Genomic DNA, 18,635 nt, shown 5'->3' with positions numbered 1-18,635 from the left:
AAGAAAGAATAATTGTTTTCTGAAACATAAAATGTCTGTAGAAGAATCACACTTCTGGGTGAAACCTTGAACTACACCTTTGTTCCTTTAGGGATAAATTCGGAGAATAGGGTATTACTGTATTTTCTTGCAAACTGAATACGTTTGGACAACAATTCCATACCTTCATAAAAAAGAACTGGATAAAAAGTGCAGCCATACAATTGGTTAACAATACAAAAACACAAAGAGAATATACCATAAATAGCTTTGAAAGAAGATTTTACTTTATATGTCGCTAGAAACAAATGTCTGAGTGTAGGGTGTCGTGTTTTTGGTCTATCTCATTTACAGCTATTATAAAGACAATGTTTCTGAAGGAAGGATACATTAGGAAAGTGCAAAGTTTCTGGCAGTGATGTTGTATTGCTTATGAGCAATATGTTCCTGTTGCAATGGAAGGCAGACTGCTTTTGATTCAGTTGCATGCTGTATTAGATACATAGGTTCAACTTGGGTCAAATACTAAGATTAAAGCATCGGCCAAAAATAAACATTCCTCACATGCATAATGTTCCTTGTTTGAATAAGAAAGTAAAAAATGCGACTCTGGTGGGATTCGAACCCACAACCTTTGAATGACTTTGCCAATTCACTTAGAAGTCCAACGCGCTATCCATTGCGCCACAGAGCCAGATGCACATCAACTTGAGTACATTAAGGGATGATCGAAGTTTTGTCAATCCGGTGTTTACTTCACATCATATTATCAAGCCGTCTGGGATACAAGAAAGAATAATTGTTTTCGGAAACATAAAATGTCTGTAGAAGAATCACACTTCTGGGTGAAACCTTGAACTACACCTTTGTTCCTTTAGGGATAAATTCGGAGAATAGGGTATTACAGTATTTTCTTGCCAAGTGAATTGGTTTGGACAACAATTCCATACCTTAATAAAAAAGAACTGGATAAAAAGTGCAGACATACAATTGGTTAACAATACAAAAACACAAAGAGAATATACCATAAATAGCTTTGAAAGAAGATTTTACTTTATATGTCGCTAGAAACAAATGTCTGAGCGTAGGGTGTCGTGTTTTGGTCTATCTCATTTACAGCTATTATAAAGACAATGTTTCTGAAGGAAGGATACATTAGAAAAGTGCCAAGTTTCTGGTAGTGATGTTGTATTGCTTATGAGCAATATGTTCCTGTTGCAATGGAAGGCAGACTGCTTTTGATTCAGTTGCATGCTGTATTAGATACATAGGTTCAACTTGGGTCAAATACTAAGATTAAAGCATCGGCCAAAAATAAACATTCCTCACATGCATAATGTTCCTTGTTTGAATAAGAAAGTAAAAAATGCGACTCTGGTGGGATTCGAACCCACAAACTTTGAATGACTTTGCCAATTCACTTAGAAGTCCAATGCGCTATCCATTGCACCACAGAGCCAGATGAAAATCAAGTTGCGTACATTAAGGGATGATCGAAGTTTTGTCAATCCAGTGTTTACTTCACATCATATTATCAAGCCTTCTGGGATACAAGAAAGAATAATTGTTTTCTGAAACATAAAATGTCTGTAGAAGAATCACACTTCTGGGTGAAACATTGAACTACACCTTTGTTCCTTTAGGGATAAATTCGGAGAATAGGGTATTACTGTATTTTCTTGCAAACTGAATACGTTTGGACAACAATTCCATACCTTAATAAAAAAGAACTGGATAAAAAGTGCAGCCATACAATTGGTTAACAATACAAAAACACAAAGAGAATATACCATAAATAGCTTTGAAAGAAGATTTTACTTTATATGTCGCTAGAAACAAATGTCTGAGTGTAGGGTGTCGTGTTTTTGGTCTATCTCATTTACAGCTATTATAAAGACAATGTTTCTGAAGGAAGGATACATTAGGAAAGTGCAAAGTTTCTGGCAGTGATGTTGTATTGCTTATGAGCAATATGTTCCTGTTGCAATGGAAGGCAGACTGCTTTTGATTCAGTTGCATGCTGTATTAGATACATAGGTTCAACTTGGGTCAAATACTAAGATTAAAGCATCGGCCAAAAATAAACATTCCTCACATGCATAATGTTCCTTGTTTGAAAAAGAAAGTAAAAAATGCGACTCTGGTGGGATTCGAACCCACAACCTTTGAATGACTTTGCCAATTCACTTAGAAGTCCAACGCGCTATCCATTGCGCCACAGAGCCAGATGACAATCAACTTGCGTACATCAGGGGATGATCGAGGTTTTGTCAATCCAGTGTTTACTTCACATCATATTATCAAGCCTTCTGGGATACAAGAAAGAATAATTGTTTTCTGAAACATAAAATGTCTGTAGAAGAATCACACTTCTGGGTGAAACCTTGAACTACACCTTTGTTCCTTTAGGGATAAATTCGGAGAATAGGGTATTACTGTATTTTCTTGCAAACTGAATACGTTTGGACAACAATTCCATACCTTAATAAAAAAGAACTGGATAAAAAGTGCAGCCATACAATTGGTTAACAATAGAAAAAAACACAAAGAGAATATACCATAAATAGCTTTGAAAGAAGATTTTACTTTATATGTCGCTAGAAACAAATGTCTGAGTGTAGGGTGTCGTGTTTTGGTCTATCTCATTTACAGCTATTATAAAGACAATGTTTGTGAAGGAAGGATACATTAGAAAAGTGCCAAGTTTCTGGCAGTGATGTTGTATTGCTTATGAGCAATATGTTCCGGTTGCAATGGAAGGCAGACTGCTTTTGATTCAGTTGCATGCTGTATTAGATACATAGGTTCAACTTGGGTCAAATACTAAGATTAAAGCATCGGCCAAAAATAAACATTCCTCACATGCATAATGTTCCTTGTTTGAATTAGAAAGTAAAAAATGCGACTCTGGTGGGATTCGAGCCCACAACCTTTGAATGACTTTGCCAATTCACTTAGAAGTCCAACGCGCTATCCATTGCGCCACAGAGCCAGATGAAAATCAACTTGCGTACATTAAGGGGTGATCGAAGTTTTGTCAATCCAGTGTTTACTTCACATCATATTATCAAGCCTTCTGGGATACAAGAAAGAATAATTGTTTTCTGAAAAATAAAATGTCTGTAGAAGAATCACACTTCTGGGTGCAACCTTGAACTACACCTTTGTTCCTTTAGGGATAAATTCGGAGAATAGGGTATTACTGTATTTTCTTGCAAACTGAATACGTTTGGACAACAATTCCATACCTTAATAAAAAAGAACTGGATAAAAAGTGCAGCCATACAATTGGTTAACAATACAAAAACACAAAGAGAATATACCATAAATAGCTTTGAAAGAAGATTTTACTTTATATGTCGCTAGAAACAAATGTCTGAGTGTAGGGTGTCGTGTTTTTGGTCTATCTCATTTACAGCTATTATAAAGACAATGTTTCTGAAGGAAGGATACATTAGGAAAGTGCAAAGTTTTTGGCAGTGATGTTGTATTCCTTATGAGCAATATGTTCCTGTTGCAATGGAAGGCAGACTGCTTTTGATTCAGTTGCATGCTGTATTAGATACATTGGTTCAACTTGGGTCAAATACTAAGATTAAAGCATCGGCCAAAAATAAACATTCCTCACATGCATAATGTTCCTTGTTTGAATAAGAAAGTAAAAAATACGACTCTGGTGGGATTCGAACCCACAACCTTTGAATGACTTTGCCAATTCACTTAGAAGTCCAACGCGCTTTCCATTGCGCCACAGAGCCAGGTGAAAATCAACTTGCGTACATTAAGGGATGATCGAAGTTTTGTCAATCCAGTGTTTACTTCACATCATATTATCAAGCCTTCTGGGATACAAGAAAGAATAATTGTTTTCTGAAACATAAAATGTCTGTAGAAGAATCACACTTCTGGGTGAAACCTTGAACTACACCTTTGTTCCTTTAGGGATAAATTCGGAGAATAGGGTATTACTGTATTTTCTTGCAAACTGAATACGTTTGGACAACAATTCCATACCTTAATAAAAAAGAACTGGATAAAAAGTGCAGCCATACAATTGGTTGACAATACAAAAACACAAAGAGAATATACCATAAATAGCTTTGAAAGAAGATTTTACTTTATATGTCGCTAGAAAAAAATGTCTGAGTGTAGGGTGTTGTGTTTTTGGTCTATCTCATTTACAGCTATTATAAAGACAATGTTTCTGAAGGAGGGATACATTAGGAAAGTGCAAAGTTTCTGGCAGTGATGTTGTATTGCTTATGAGCAATATGTTCCTGTTGCAATGGAAGGCAGACTGCTTTTGATTCAGTTGCATGCTGTATTAGATACATAGGTTCAACTTGGGTCAAATACTAAGATTAAAGCATCGGCCAAAAATAAACATTCCTCACATGCATAATGTTCCTTGTTTGAATTAGAAAGTAAAAAATGCGACTCTGGTGGGATTCGAGCCCACAACCTTTGAATGACTTTGCCAATTCACTTAGAAGTCCAACGCGCTATCCATTGCGCCACAGAGCCAGATGAAAATCAACTTGCGTACATTAAGGGGTGATCGAAGTTTTGTCAATCCAGTGTTTACTTCACATCATATTATCAAGCCTTCTGGGATACAAGAAAGAATAATTGTTTTCTGAAAAATAAAATGTCTGTAGAAGAATCACACTTCTGGGTGCAACCTTGAACTACACCTTTGTTCCTTTAGGGATAAATTCGGAGAATAGGGTATTACTGTATTTTCTTGCAAACTGAATACGTTTGGACAACAATTCCATACCTTAATAAAAAAGAACTGGATAAAAAGTGCAGCCATACAATTGGTTAACAATACAAAAACATAAAGAGAATATACCATAAATAGCTTTGAAAGAAGATTTTACTTTATATGTCGCTAGAAACAAATGTCTGAGTGTAGGGTGTCGTGTTTTTGGTCTATCTCATTTACAGCTATTATAAAGACAATGTTTCTGAAGGAAGGATACATTAGGAAAGTGCAAAGTTTTTGGCAGTGATGTTGTATTCCTTATGAGCAATATGTTCCTGTTGCAATGGAAGGCAGACTGCTTTTGATTCAGTTGCATGCTGTATTAGATACATTGGTTCAACTTGGGTCAAATACTAAGATTAAAGCATCGGCCAAAAATAAACATTCCTCACATGCATAATGTTCCTTGTTTGAATAAGAAAGTAAAAAATACGACTCTGGTGGGATTCGAACCCACAACCTTTGAATGACTTTGCCAATTCACTTAGAAGTCCAACGCGCTTTCCATTGCGCCACAGAGCCAGGTGAAAATCAACTTGCGTACATTAAGGGATGATCGAAGTTTTGTCAATCCAGTTTTTACTTCACATCATATTATCAAGCCTTCTGGGATACAAGAAAGAATAATTGTTTTCTGAAACATAAAATGTCTGTAGAAGAATCACACTTCTGGGTGAAACCTTGAACTACACCTTTGTTCCTTTAGGGATAAATTCGGAGAATAGGGTATTACTGTATTTTCTTGCAAACTGAATACGTTTGGACAACAATTCCATACCTTAATAAAAAAGAACTGGATAAAAAGTGCAGCCATACAATTGGTTAACAATAGAAAAAAACACAAAGAGAATATACCATAAATAGCTTTGAAAGAAGATTTTACTTTATATGTCGCTAGAAACAAATGTCTGAGTGTAGGGTGTCGTGTTTTTGGTCTATCTCATTTACAGCTATTATAAAGACAATGTTTCTGAAGGAAGGATACATTAGGAAAGTGCAAAGTTTCTGGCAGTGATGTTGTATTGCTTATGAGCAATATGTTCCTGTTGCAATGGAAGGCAGACTGCTTTTGATTCAGTTGCATGCTGTATTAGATACATTGGTTCAACTTGGGTCAAATACTAAGATTAAAGCATCGGCCAAAAATAAACATTCCTCACATGCATAATGTTCCTTGTTTGAATAAGAAAGTAAAAAATACGACTCTGGTGGGATTCGAACCCACAACCTTTGAATGACTTTGCCAATTCACTTAGAAGTCCAACGCGCTATCCATTGCGCCACAGAGCCAGATGAAAATCAACTTGCGTACATTAAGGGGTGATCGAAGTTTTGTCAATCCAGTGTTTACTTCACATCATATTATCAAGCCTTCTGGGATACAAGAAAGAATAATTGTTTTCTGAAAAATAAAATGTCTGTAGAAGAATCACACTTCTGGGTGCAACCTTGAACTACACCTTTGTTCCTTTAGGGATAAATTCGGAGAATAGGGTATTACTGTATTTTCTTGCAAACTGAATACGTTTGGACAACAATTCCATACCTTAATAAAAAAGAACTGGATAAAAAGTGCAGCCATACAATTGGTTAACAATACAAAAACACAAAGAGAATATACCATAAATAGCTTTGAAAGAAGATTTTACTTTATATGTCGCTAGAAACAAATGTCTGAGTGTAGGGTGTCGTGTTTTTGGTCTATCTCATTTACAGCTATTATAAAGACAATGTTTCTGAAGGAAGGATACATTAGAAAAGTGCCAAGTTTCTGGCAGTGATGTTGTATTGCTTATGAGCAATATGTTCCTGTTGCAATGGAAGGCAGACTGCTTTTGATTCAGTTGCATGCTGTATTAGATACATTGGTTCAACTTGGGTCAAATACTAAGATTAAAGCATCGGCCAAAAATAAACATTCCTCACATGCATAATGTTCCTTGTTTGAATAAGAAAGTAAAAAATACGACTCTGGTGGGATTCGAACCCACAACCTTTGAATGACTTTGCCAATTCACTTAGAAGTCCAACGCGCTATCCATTGCGCCACAGAGCCAGATGAAAATCAACTTGCGTACATTAAGGGATGATCGAAGTTTTGTCAATCCAGTGTTTACTTCACATCATATTATCAAGCCTTCTGGGATACAAGAAAGAATAATTGTTTTCTGAAACATAAAATGTCTGTAGAAGAATCACACTTCTGGGTGAAACCTTGAACTACACCTTTGTTCCTTTAGGGATAAATTCGGAGAATAGGGTATTACTGTATTTTCTTGCAAACTGAATACGTTTGGACAACAATTCCATACCTTAATAAAAAAGAACTGGATAAAAAGTGCAGCCATACAATTGGTTAACAATACAAAAACACAAAGAGAATATACCATAAATAGCTTTGAAAGAAGATTTTACTTTATATGTCGCTAGAAACAAATGTCTGAGTGTAGGGTGTCGTGTTTTTGGTCTATCTCATTTACAGCTATTATAAAGACAATGTTTCTGAAGGAAGGATACATTAGGAAAGTGCAAAGTTTCTGGCAGTGATGTTGTATTGCTTATGAGCAATATGTTCCTGTTGCAATGGAAGGCAGACTGCTTTTGATTCAGTTGCATGCTGTATTAGATACATAGGTTCAACTTGGGTCAAATACTAAGATTAAAGCATCGGCCAAAAATAAACATTCCTCACATGCATAATGTTCCTTGTTTGAATAAGAAAGTAAAAAATGCGACTCTGGTGGGATTCGAACCCACAACCTTTGAATGACTTTGCCAATTCACTTAGAAGTCCAACGCGCTATCCATTGCGCCACAGAGCCAGATGCACATCAACTTGAGTACATTAAGGGATGATCGAAGTTTTGTCAATCCGGTGTTTACTTCACATCATATTATCAAGCCGTCTGGGATACAAGAAAGAATAATTGTTTTCGGAAACATAAAATGTCTGTAGAAGAATCACACTTCTGGGTGAAACCTTGAACTACACCTTTGTTCCTTTAGGGATAAATTCGGAGAATAGGGTATTACAGTATTTTCTTGCCAAGTGAATTGGTTTGGACAACAATTCCATACCTTAATAAAAAAGAACTGGATAAAAAGTGCAGACATACAATTGGTTAACAATACAAAAACACAAAGAGAATATACCATAAATAGCTTTGAAAGAAGATTTTACTTTATATGTCGCTAGAAACAAATGTCTGAGCGTAGGGTGTCGTGTTTTGGTCTATCTCATTTACAGCTATTATAAAGACAATGTTTCTGAAGGAAGGATACATTAGAAAAGTGCCAAGTTTCTGGTAGTGATGTTGTATTGCTTATGAGCAATATGTTCCTGTTGCAATGGAAGGCAGACTGCTTTTGATTCAGTTGCATGCTGTATTAGATACATAGGTTCAACTTGGGTCAAATACTAAGATTAAAGCATCGGCCAAAAATAAACATTCCTCACATGCATAATGTTCCTTGTTTGAATAAGGAAGTAAAAAATGCGACTCTGGTGGGATTCGAACCCACAAACTTTGAATGACTTTGCCAATTCACTTAGAAGTCCAATGCGCTATCCATTGCACCACAGAGCCAGATGAAAATCAAGTTGCGTACATTAAGGGATGATCGAAGTTTTGTCAATCCAGTGTTTACTTCACATCATATTATCAAGCCTTCTGGGATACAAGAAAGAATAATTGTTTTCTGAAACATAAAATGTCTGTAGAAGAATCACACTTCTGGGTGAAACATTGAACTACACCTTTGTTCCTTTAGGGATAAATTCGGAGAATAGGGTATTACTGTATTTTCTTGCAAACTGAATACGTTTGGACAACAATTCCATACCTTAATAAAAAAGAACTGGATAAAAAGTGCAGCCATACAATTGGTTAACAATACAAAAACACAAAGAGAATATACCATAAATAGCTTTGAAAGAAGATTTTACTTTATATGTCGCTAGAAACAAATGTCTGAGTGTAGGGTGTCGTGTTTTTGGTCTATCTCATTTACAGCTATTATAAAGACAATGTTTCTGAAGGAAGGATACATTAGGAAAGTGCAAAGTTTCTGGCAGTGATGTTGTATTGCTTATGAGCAATATGTTCCTGTTGCAATGGAAGGCAGACTGCTTTTGATTCAGTTGCATGCTGTATTAGATACATAGGTTCAACTTGGGTCAAATACTAAGATTAAAGCATCGGCCAAAAATAAACATTCCTCACATGCATAATGTTCCTTGTTTGAAAAAGAAAGTAAAAAATGCGATTCTGGTGGGATTCGAACCCACAACCTTTGAATGACTTTGCCAATTCACTTAGAAGTCCAACGCGCTATCCATTGCGCCACAGAGCCAGATGACAATCAACTTGCGTACATCAGGGGATGATCGAGGTTTTGTCAATCCAGTGTTTACTTCACATCATATTATCAAGCCTTCTGGGATACAAGAAAGAATAATTGTTTTCTGAAACATAAAATGTCTGTAGAAGAATCACACTTCTGGGTGAAACCTTGAACTACACCTTTGTTCCTTTAGGGATAAATTCGGAGAATAGGGTATTACTGTATTTTCTTGCAAACTGAATACGTTTGGACAACAATTCCATACCTTAATAAAAAAGAACTGGATAACAAGTGCAGCCATACAATTGGTTAACAATAGAAAAAAACACAAAGAGAATATACCATAAATAGCTTTGAAAGAAGATTTTACTTTATATGTCGCTAGAAACAAATGTCTGAGTGTAGGGTGTCGTGTTTTGGTCTATCTCATTTACAGCTATTATAAAGACAATGTTTCTGAAGGAAGGATACATTAGAAAAGTGCCAAGTTTCTGGCAGTGATGTTGTATTGCTTATGAGCAATATGTTCCTGTTGCAATGGAAGGCAGACTGCTTTTGATTCAGTTGCATGCTGTATTAGATACATAGGTTCAACTTGGGTCAAATACTAAGATTAAAGCATCGGCCAAAAATAAACATTCCTCACATGCATAATGTTCCTTGTTTGAATTAGAAAGTAAAAAATGCGACTCTGGTGGGATTCGAGCCCACAACCTTTGAATGACTTTGCCAATTCACTTAGAAGTCCAACGCGCTATCCATTGCGCCACAGAGCCAGATGAAAATCAACTTGCGTACATTAAGGGGTGATCGAAGTTTTGTCAATCCAGTGTTTACTTCACATCATATTATCAAGCCTTCTGGGATACAAGAAAGAATAATTGTTTTCTGAAAAATAAAATGTCTGTAGAAGAATCACACTTCTGGGTGCAACCTTGAACTACACCTTTGTTCCTTTAGGGATAAATTCGGAGAATATGGTATTACTGTATTTTCTTGCAAACTGAATACGTTTGGACAACAATTCCATACCTTAATAAAAAAGAACTGGATAAAAAGTGCAGCCATACAATTGGTTAACAATACAAAAACACAAAGAGAATATACCATAAATAGCTTTGAAAGAAGATTTTACTTTATATGTCGCTAGAAACAAATGTCTGAGTGTAGGGTGTCGTGTTTTTGGTCTATCTCATTTACAGCTATTATAAAGACAATGTTTCTGAAGGAAGGATACATTAGGAAAGTGCAAAGTTTTTGGCAGTGATGTTGTATTCTTTATGAGCAATATGTTCCTGTTGCAATGGAAGGCAGACTGCTTTTGATTCAGTTGCATGCTGTATTAGATACATTGGTTCAACTTGGGTCAAATACTAAGATTAAAGCATCGGCCAAAAATAAACATTCCTCACATGCATAATGTTCCTTGTTTGAATAAGAAAGTAAAAAATACGACTCTGGTGGGATTCGAACCCACAACCTTTGAATGACTTTGCCAATTCACTTAGAAGTCCAACGCGCTTTCCATTGCGCCACAGAGCCAGGTGAAAATCAACTTGCGTACATTAAGGGATGATCGAAGTTTTGTCAATCCAGTGTTTACTTCACATCATATTATCAAGCCTTCTGGGATACAAGAAAGAATAATTGTTTTCTGAAACATAAAATGTCTGTAGAAGAATCACACTTCTGGGTGAAACCTTGAACTACACCTTTGTTCCTTTAGGGATAAATTCGGAGAATAGGGTATTACTGTATTTTCTTGCAAACTGAATACGTTTGGACAACAATTCCATACCTTAATAAAAAAGAACTGGATAAAAAGTGCAGCCATACAATTGGTTAACAATACAAAAACACAAAGAGAATATACCATAAATAGCTTTGAAAGAAGATTTTACTTTATATGTCGCTAGAAAAAAATGTCTGAGTGTAGGGTGTTGTGTTTTTGGTCTATCTCATTTACAGCTATTATAAAGACAATGTTTCTGAAGGAGGGATACATTAGGAAAGTGCAAAGTTTCTGGCAGTGATGTTGTATTGCTTATGAGCAATATGTTCCTGTTGCAATGGAAGGCAGACTGCTTTTGATTCAGTTGCATGCTGTATTAGATACATAGGTTCAACTTGGGTCAAATACTAAGATTAAAGCATCGGCCAAAAATAAACATTCCTCACATGCATAATGTTCCTTGTTTGAATTAGAAAGTAAAAAATGCGACTCTGGTGGGATTCGAGCCCACAACCTTTGAATGACTTTGCCAATTCACTTAGAAGTCCAACGCGCTATCCATTGCGCCACAGAGCCAGATGAAAATCAACTTGCGTACATTAAGGGGTGATCGAAGTTTTGTCAATCCAGTGTTTACTTCACATCATATTATCAAGCCTTCTGGGATACAAGAAAGAATAATTGTTTTCTGAAAAATAAAATGTCTGTAGAAGAATCACACTTCTGGGTGCAACCTTGAACTACACCTTTGTTCCTTTAGGGATAAATTCGGAGAATAGGGTATTACTGTATTTTCTTGCAAACTGAATACGTTTGGACAACAATTCCATACCTTAATAAAAAAGAACTGGATAAAAAGTGCAGCCATACAATTGGTTAACAATACAAAAACACAAAGAGAATATACCATAAATAGCTTTGAAAGAAGATTTTACTTTATATGTCGCTAGAAACAAATGTCTGAGTGTAGGGTGTCGTGTTTTTGGTCTATCTCATTTACAGCTATTATAAAGACAATGTTTCTGAAGGAAGGATACATTAGGAAAGTGCAAAGTTTCTGGCAGTGATGTTGTATTGCTTATGAGCAATATGTTCCTGTTGCAATGGAAGGCAGACTGCTTTTGATTCAGTTGCATGCTGTATTAGATACATAGGTTCAACTTGGGTCAAATACTAAGATTAAAGCATCGGCCAAAAATAAACATTCCTCACATGCATAATGTTCCTTGTTTGAAAAAGAAAGTAAAAAATGCGATTCTGGTGGGATTCGAACCCACAACCTTTGAATGACTTTGCCAATTCACTTAGAAGTCCAACGCGCTATCCATTGCGCCACAGAGCCAGATGACAATCAACTTGCGTACATCAGGGGATGATCGAGGTTTTGTCAATCCAGTGTTTACTTCACATCATATTATCAAGCCTTCTGGGATACAAGAAAGAATAATTGTTTTCTGAAACATAAAATGTCTGTAGAAGAATCACACTTCTGGGTGAAACCTTGAACTACACCTTTGTTCCTTTAGGGATAAATTCGGAGAATAGGGTATTACTGTATTTTCTTGCAAACTGAATACGTTTGGACAACAATTCCATACCTTAATAAAAAAGAACTGGATAAAAAGTGCAGCCATACAATTGGTTAACAATAGAAAAAAACACAAAGAGAATATACCATAAATAGCTTTGAAAGAAGATTTTACTTTATATGTCGCTAGAAACAAATGTCTGAGTGTAGGGTGTCGTGTTTTGGTCTATCTCATTTACAGCTATTATAAAGACAATGTTTCTGAAGGAAGGATACATTAGAAAAGTGCCAAGTTTCTGGCAGTGATGTTGTATTGCTTATGAGCAATATGTTCCTGTTGCAATGGAAGGCAGACTGCTTTTGATTCAGTTGCATGCTGTATTAGATACATAGGTTCAACTTGGGTCAAATACTAAGATTAAAGCATCGGCCAAAAATAAACATTCCTCACATGCATAATGTTCCTTGTTTGAATTAGAAAGTAAAAAATGCGACTCTGGTGGGATTCGAGCCCACAACCTTTGAATGACTTTGCCAATTCACTTAGAAGTCCAACGCGCTATCCATTGCGCCACAGAGCCAGATGAAAATCAACTTGCGTACATTAAGGGGTGATCGAAGTTTTGTCAATCCAGTGTTTACTTCACATCATATTATCAAGCCTTCTGGGATACAAGAAAGAATAATTGTTTTCTGAAAAATAAAATGTCTGTAGAAGAATCACACTTCTGGGTGCAACCTTGAACTACACCTTTGTTCCTTTAGGGATAAATTCGGAGAATAGGGTATTACTGTATTTTCTTGCAAACTGAATACGTTTGGACAACAATTCCATACCTTAATAAAAAAGAACTGGATAAAAAGTGCAGCCATACAATTGGTTAACAATACAAAAACACAAAGAGAATATACCATAAATAGCTTTGAAAGAAGATTTTACTTTATATGTCGCTAGAAACAAATGTCTGAGTGTAGGGTGTCGTGTTTTTGGTCTATCTCATTTACAGCTATTATAAAGACAATGTTTCTGAAGGAAGGATACATTAGGAAAGTGCAAAGTTTTTGGCAGTGATGTTGTATTCTTTATGAGCAATATGTTCCTGTTGCAATGGAAGGCAGACTGCTTTTGATTCAGTTGCATGCTGTATTAGATACATTGGTTCAACTTGGGTCAAATACTAAGATTAAAGCATCGGCCAAAAATAAACATTCCTCACATGCATAATGTTCCTTGTTTGAATAAGAAAGTAAAAAATACGACTCTGGTGGGATTCGAACCCACAACCTTTGAATGACTTTGCCAATTCACTTAGAAGTCCAACGCGCTTTCCATTGCGCCACAGAGCCAGGTGAAAATCAACTTGCGTACATTAAGGGATGATCGAAGTTTTGTCAATCCAGTGTTTACTTCACATCATATTATCAAGCCTTCTGGGATACAAGAAAGAATAATTGTTTTCTGAAACATAAAATGTCTGTAGAAGAATCACACTTCTGGGTGAAACCTTGAACTACACCTTTGTTCCTTTAGGGATAAATTCGGAGAATAGGGTATTACTGTATTTTCTTGCAAACTGAATACGTTTGGACAACAATTCCATACCTTAATAAAAAAGAACTGGATAAAAAGTGCAGCCATACAATTGGTTAACAATACAAAAACACAAAGAGAATATACCATAAATAGCTTTGAAAGAAGATTTTACTTTATATGTCGCTAGAAAAAAATGTCTGAGTGTAGGGTGTTGTGTTTTTGGTCTATCTCATTTACAGCTATTATAAAGACAATGTTTCTGAAGGAGGGATACATTAGGAAAGTGCAAAGTTTCTGGCAGTGATGTTGTATTGCTTATGAGCAATATGTTCCTGTTGCAATGGAAGGCAGACTGCTTTTGATTCAGTTGCATGCTGTATTAGATACATAGGTTCAACTTGGGTCAAATACTAAGATTAAAGCATCGGCCAAAAATAAACATTCCTCACATGCATAATGTTCCTTGTTTGAATTAGAAAGTAAAAAATGCGACTCTGGTGGGATTCGAGCCCACAACCTTTGAATGACTTTGCCAATTCACTTAGAAGTCCAACGCGCTATCCATTGCGCCACAGAGCCAGATGAAAATCAACTTGCGTACATTAAGGGGTGATCGAAGTTTTGTCAATCCAGTGTTTACTTCACATCATATTATCAAGCCTTCTGGGATACAAGAAAGAATAATTGTTTTCTGAAAAATAAAATGTCTGTAGAAGAATCACACTTCTGGGTGCAACCTTGAACTACACCTTTGTTCCTTTAGGGATAAATTCGGAGAATAGGGTATTACTGTATTTTCTTGCAAACTGAATACGTTTGGACAACAATTCCATACCTTAATAAAAAAGAACTGGATAAAAAGTGCAGCCATACAATTGGTTAACAATACAAAAACACAAAGAGAATATACCATAAATAGCTTTGAAAGAAGATTTTACTTTATATGTCGCTAGAAACAAATGTCTGAGTGTAGGGTGTCGTGTTTTTGGTCTATCTCATTTACAGCTATTATAAAGACAATGTTTCTGAAGGAAGGATACATTAGGAAAGTGCAAAGTTTCTGGCAGTGATGTTGTATTGCTTATGAGCAATATGTTCCTGTTGCAATGGAAGGCAGACTGCTTTTGATTCAGTTGCATGCTGTATTAGATACATAGGTTCAACTTGGGTCAAATACTAAGATTAAAGCATCGGCCAAAAATAAACATTCCTCACATGCATAATGTTCCTTGTTTGAATAAGAAAGTAAAAAATGCGACTCTGGTGGGATTCGAACCCACAACCTTTGAATGACTTTGCCAATTCACTTAGAAGTCCAACGCACTATCCATTGCGCCACAGAGCCAGATGCACATCAACTTGAGTACATTAAGGGATGATCGAAGTTTTGTCAATCCGGTGTTTACTTCACATCATATTATCAAGCCGTCTGGGATACAAGAAAGAATAATTGTTTTCGGAAACATAAAATGTCTGTAGAAGAATCACACTTCTGGGTGAAACCTTGAACTACACCTTTGTTCCTTTAGGGATAAATTCGGAGAATAGGGTATTACAGTATTTTCTTGCCAAGTGAATTGGTTTGGACAACAATTCCATACCTTAATAAAAAAGAACTGGATAAAAAGTGCAGACATACAATTGGTTAACAATACAAAAACACAAAGAGAATATACCATAAATAGCTTTGAAAGAAGATTTTACTTTATATGTCGCTAGAAACAAATGTCTGAGCGTAGGGTGTCGTGTTTTGGTCTATCTCATTTACAGCTATTATAAAGACAATGTTTCTGAAGGAAGGATACATTAGAAAAGTGCCAAGTTTCTGGTAGTGATGTTGTATTGCTTATGAGCAATATGTTCCTGTTGCAATGGAAGGCAGACTGCTTTTGATTCAGTTGCATGCTGTATTAGATACATAGGTTCAACTTGGGTCAAATACTAAGATTAAAGCATCGGCCAAAAATAAACATTCCTCACATGCATAATGTTCCTTGTTTGAATAAGAAAGTAAAAAATGCGACTCTGGTGGGATTCGAACCCACAAACTTTGAATGACTTTGCCAATTCACTTAGAAGTCCAATGCGCTATCCATTGCACCACAGAGCCAGATGAAAATCAAGTTGCGTACATTAAGGGATGATCGAAGTTTTGTCAATCCAGTGTTTACTTCACATCATATTATCAAGCCTTCTGGGATACAAGAAAGAATAATTGTTTTCTGAAACATAAAATGTCTGTAGAAGAATCACACTTCTGGGTGAAACATTGAACTACACCTTTGTTCCTTTAGGGATAAATTCGGAGAATAGGGTATTACTGTATTTTCTTGCAAACTGAATACGTTTGGACAACAATTCCATACCTTAATAAAAAAGAACTGGATAAAAAGTGCAGCCATACAATTGGTTAACAATACAAAAACACAAAGAGAATATACCATAAATAGCTTTGAAAGAAGATTTTACTTTATATGTCGCTAGAAACAAATGTCTGAGTGTAGGGTGTCGTGTTTTTGGTCTATCTCATTTACAGCTATTATAAAGACAATGTTTCTGAAGGAAGGATACATTAGGAAAGTGCAAAGTTTCTGGCAGTGATGTTGTATTGCTTATGAGCAATATGTTCCTGTTGCAATGGAAGGCAGACTGCTTTTGATTCAGTTGCATGCTGTATTAGATACATAGGTTCAACTTGGGTCACATACTAAGATTAAAGCATCGGCCAAAAATAAACATTCCTCACATGCATAATGTTCCTTGTTTGAATAAGAAAGTAAAAAATGCGACTCTGGTGGGATTCGAACCCACAACCTTTGAATGACTTTGCCAATTCACTTAGAAGTCCAACGCGCTATCCATTGCGCCACAGAGCCAGATGACAATCAACTTGCGTACATCAGGGGATGATCGAGGTTTTGTCAATCCAGTGTTTACTTCACATCATATTATCAAGCCTTCTGGGATACAAGAAAGAATAATTGTTTTCTGAAACATAAAATGTCTGTAGAAGAATCACACTTCTGGGTGAAACCTTGAACTACACCTTTGTTCCTTTAGGGATAAATTCGGAGAATAGGGTATTACTGTATTTTCTTGCAAACTGAATACGTTTGGACAACAATTCCATACCTTAATAAAAAAGAACTGGATAAAAAGTGCAGCCATACAATTGGTTAACAATACAAAAACACAAAGAGAATATACCATAAATAGCTTTGAAAGAAGATTTTACTTTATATGTCGCTAGAAACAAATGTCTGAGTGTAGGGTGTCGTGTTTTTGGTCTATCTCATTTACAGCTATTATAAAGACAATGTTTCTGAAGGAAGGATACATTAGGAAAGTGCAAAGTTTCTGGCAGTGATGTTGTATTGCTTATGAGCAATATGTTCCTGTTGCAATGGAAGGCAGACTGCTTTTGATTCAGTTGCATGCTGTATTAGATACATAGGTTCAACTTGGGTCACATACTAAGATTAAAGCATCGGCCAAAAATAAACATTCCTCACATGCATAATGTTCCTTGTTTGAATAAGAAAGTAAAAAATGCGACTCTGGTGGGATTCGAACCCACAACCTTTGAATGACTTTGCCAATTCACTTAGAAGTCCAACGCGCTATCCATTGCGCCACAGCGCCAGATGACAATCAACTTGCGTACATCAGGGGATGATCGAGGTTTTGTCAATCCAGTGTTTACTTCACATCATATTATCAAGCCTTCTGGGATACAAGAAAGAATAATTGTTTTCTGAAACATAAAATGTCTGTAGAAGAATCAAACTTCTGGGTGAAACCTTGAACTACACCTTTGTTCCTTAAGGGATAAATTCGGAGAATAGGGTATTACTGTATTTTCTTGCAAACTGAATACGTTTGGACAACAATTCCATACCTTAATAAAAAAGAACTGTATAAAAAGTGCAGCCATACAATTGGTTAACAATACAAAAACACAAAGAGAATATACCATAAATAGTTTTGAAAGAATATTTTACTTTATATGTCGCTAGAAACAAATGTCTGAGTGTAGGGTGTCGTGTTTTTGGTCTATCTCATTTACAGCTATTATAAAGACAATGTTTCTGAAGGAAGGATACATTAGGAAAGTGCAAAGTTTCTGGCAGTGATGTTGTATTGCTTATGAGCAATATGTTCCTGTTGCAATGGAAGGCAGACTGCTTTTGATTCAGTTGCATGCTGTATTAGATACATAGGTTCAACTTGGGTCAAATACTAAGATTAAAGCATCGGCCAAAAATAAACATTCCTCACATGCATAATGTTCCTTGTTTGAATAAGAAAGTAAAAAATGCAACTCTGGTGGGATTCGAACCCACAACCTTTGAATGACTTTGCCAATTCACTTAGAAGTCCAACGCGCTATCCATTGCGCCACAGAGCCAGATGACAATCAACTTGCGTACATCAGGGGATGATCGAGGTTTTGTCAATCCAGTGTTTACTTCACATCATATTATCAAGCCTTCTGGGATACATGAAAGAATGATTGTTTTCTGAAACATAAAATGTCTGTAGCAAGAATCACAGTTCAGGGCGAAACCTTGAACTGCACCTTTGTTCGCTTGGGGAGAAATTCAGAGAATAGGGTATTACAGTATTTTCTTGCCAAGTGAATTGGTTTGGACAACAATTCCATACCTTAATAAAAAAGAACTGGATAAAAAGTGCAGACATACAATTGGTTAACAATACAAAAACACAAAGAGAATATACCATAAATAGT

General features: G+C 36.0%; 12 non-coding genes across 12 annotated transcripts; all 12 read right to left on the bottom strand.

The window, feature by feature from the left end:
- Positions 1–583: 583 nt before the first annotated feature.
- Positions 584–673, bottom strand: TRNAR-UCU (transfer RNA arginine (anticodon UCU)). Its single transcript is given in 2 exon segments — positions 584–619; positions 637–673. It is a non-coding gene; the product is annotated as a tRNA-Arg (tRNA).
- A 1,441-nt stretch (positions 674–2,114) lies between these two features.
- On the bottom strand, positions 2,115–2,204 carry TRNAR-UCU (transfer RNA arginine (anticodon UCU)). The gene is given in 2 exon segments: positions 2,115–2,150; positions 2,168–2,204. It is a non-coding gene; the product is annotated as a tRNA-Arg (tRNA).
- Positions 2,205–3,647: 1,443 nt separating this feature from the next.
- TRNAR-UCU (transfer RNA arginine (anticodon UCU)) lies at positions 3,648–3,737 on the bottom strand. Its single transcript is given in 2 exon segments — positions 3,648–3,683; positions 3,701–3,737. It is a non-coding gene; the product is annotated as a tRNA-Arg (tRNA).
- Positions 3,738–5,179: 1,442 nt separating this feature from the next.
- On the bottom strand, positions 5,180–5,269 carry TRNAR-UCU (transfer RNA arginine (anticodon UCU)). Its single transcript is given in 2 exon segments — positions 5,180–5,215; positions 5,233–5,269. It is a non-coding gene; the product is annotated as a tRNA-Arg (tRNA).
- A 678-nt stretch (positions 5,270–5,947) lies between these two features.
- TRNAR-UCU (transfer RNA arginine (anticodon UCU)) lies at positions 5,948–6,037 on the bottom strand. Its single transcript is given in 2 exon segments — positions 5,948–5,983; positions 6,001–6,037. It is a non-coding gene; the product is annotated as a tRNA-Arg (tRNA).
- Positions 6,038–6,713: 676 nt separating this feature from the next.
- Positions 6,714–6,803, bottom strand: TRNAR-UCU (transfer RNA arginine (anticodon UCU)). Its single transcript is given in 2 exon segments — positions 6,714–6,749; positions 6,767–6,803. It is a non-coding gene; the product is annotated as a tRNA-Arg (tRNA).
- Positions 6,804–7,479: 676 nt separating this feature from the next.
- Positions 7,480–7,569, bottom strand: TRNAR-UCU (transfer RNA arginine (anticodon UCU)). Its single transcript is given in 2 exon segments — positions 7,480–7,515; positions 7,533–7,569. It is a non-coding gene; the product is annotated as a tRNA-Arg (tRNA).
- A 2,974-nt stretch (positions 7,570–10,543) lies between these two features.
- Positions 10,544–10,633, bottom strand: TRNAR-UCU (transfer RNA arginine (anticodon UCU)). Its single transcript is given in 2 exon segments — positions 10,544–10,579; positions 10,597–10,633. It is a non-coding gene; the product is annotated as a tRNA-Arg (tRNA).
- Positions 10,634–13,608: 2,975 nt separating this feature from the next.
- Positions 13,609–13,698, bottom strand: TRNAR-UCU (transfer RNA arginine (anticodon UCU)). Its single transcript is given in 2 exon segments — positions 13,609–13,644; positions 13,662–13,698. It is a non-coding gene; the product is annotated as a tRNA-Arg (tRNA).
- A 1,442-nt stretch (positions 13,699–15,140) lies between these two features.
- Positions 15,141–15,230, bottom strand: TRNAR-UCU (transfer RNA arginine (anticodon UCU)). The gene is given in 2 exon segments: positions 15,141–15,176; positions 15,194–15,230. It is a non-coding gene; the product is annotated as a tRNA-Arg (tRNA).
- A 1,441-nt stretch (positions 15,231–16,671) lies between these two features.
- TRNAR-UCU (transfer RNA arginine (anticodon UCU)) lies at positions 16,672–16,761 on the bottom strand. The gene is given in 2 exon segments: positions 16,672–16,707; positions 16,725–16,761. It is a non-coding gene; the product is annotated as a tRNA-Arg (tRNA).
- A 1,442-nt stretch (positions 16,762–18,203) lies between these two features.
- On the bottom strand, positions 18,204–18,293 carry TRNAR-UCU (transfer RNA arginine (anticodon UCU)). The gene is given in 2 exon segments: positions 18,204–18,239; positions 18,257–18,293. It is a non-coding gene; the product is annotated as a tRNA-Arg (tRNA).
- Positions 18,294–18,635: the final 342 nt, after the last annotated feature.

This window comes from Ambystoma mexicanum (assembly GCF_040938575.1).
Source record: "Ambystoma mexicanum isolate Mex_15411 chromosome 12 unlocalized genomic scaffold, UKY_AmexF1_1 Mex_chr12_unloc.1, whole genome shotgun sequence".
Lineage (NCBI taxonomy): Eukaryota > Metazoa > Chordata > Amphibia > Caudata > Ambystomatidae > Ambystoma > Ambystoma mexicanum.
This window is presented reverse-complemented; position numbering and strand designations above follow the sequence as displayed.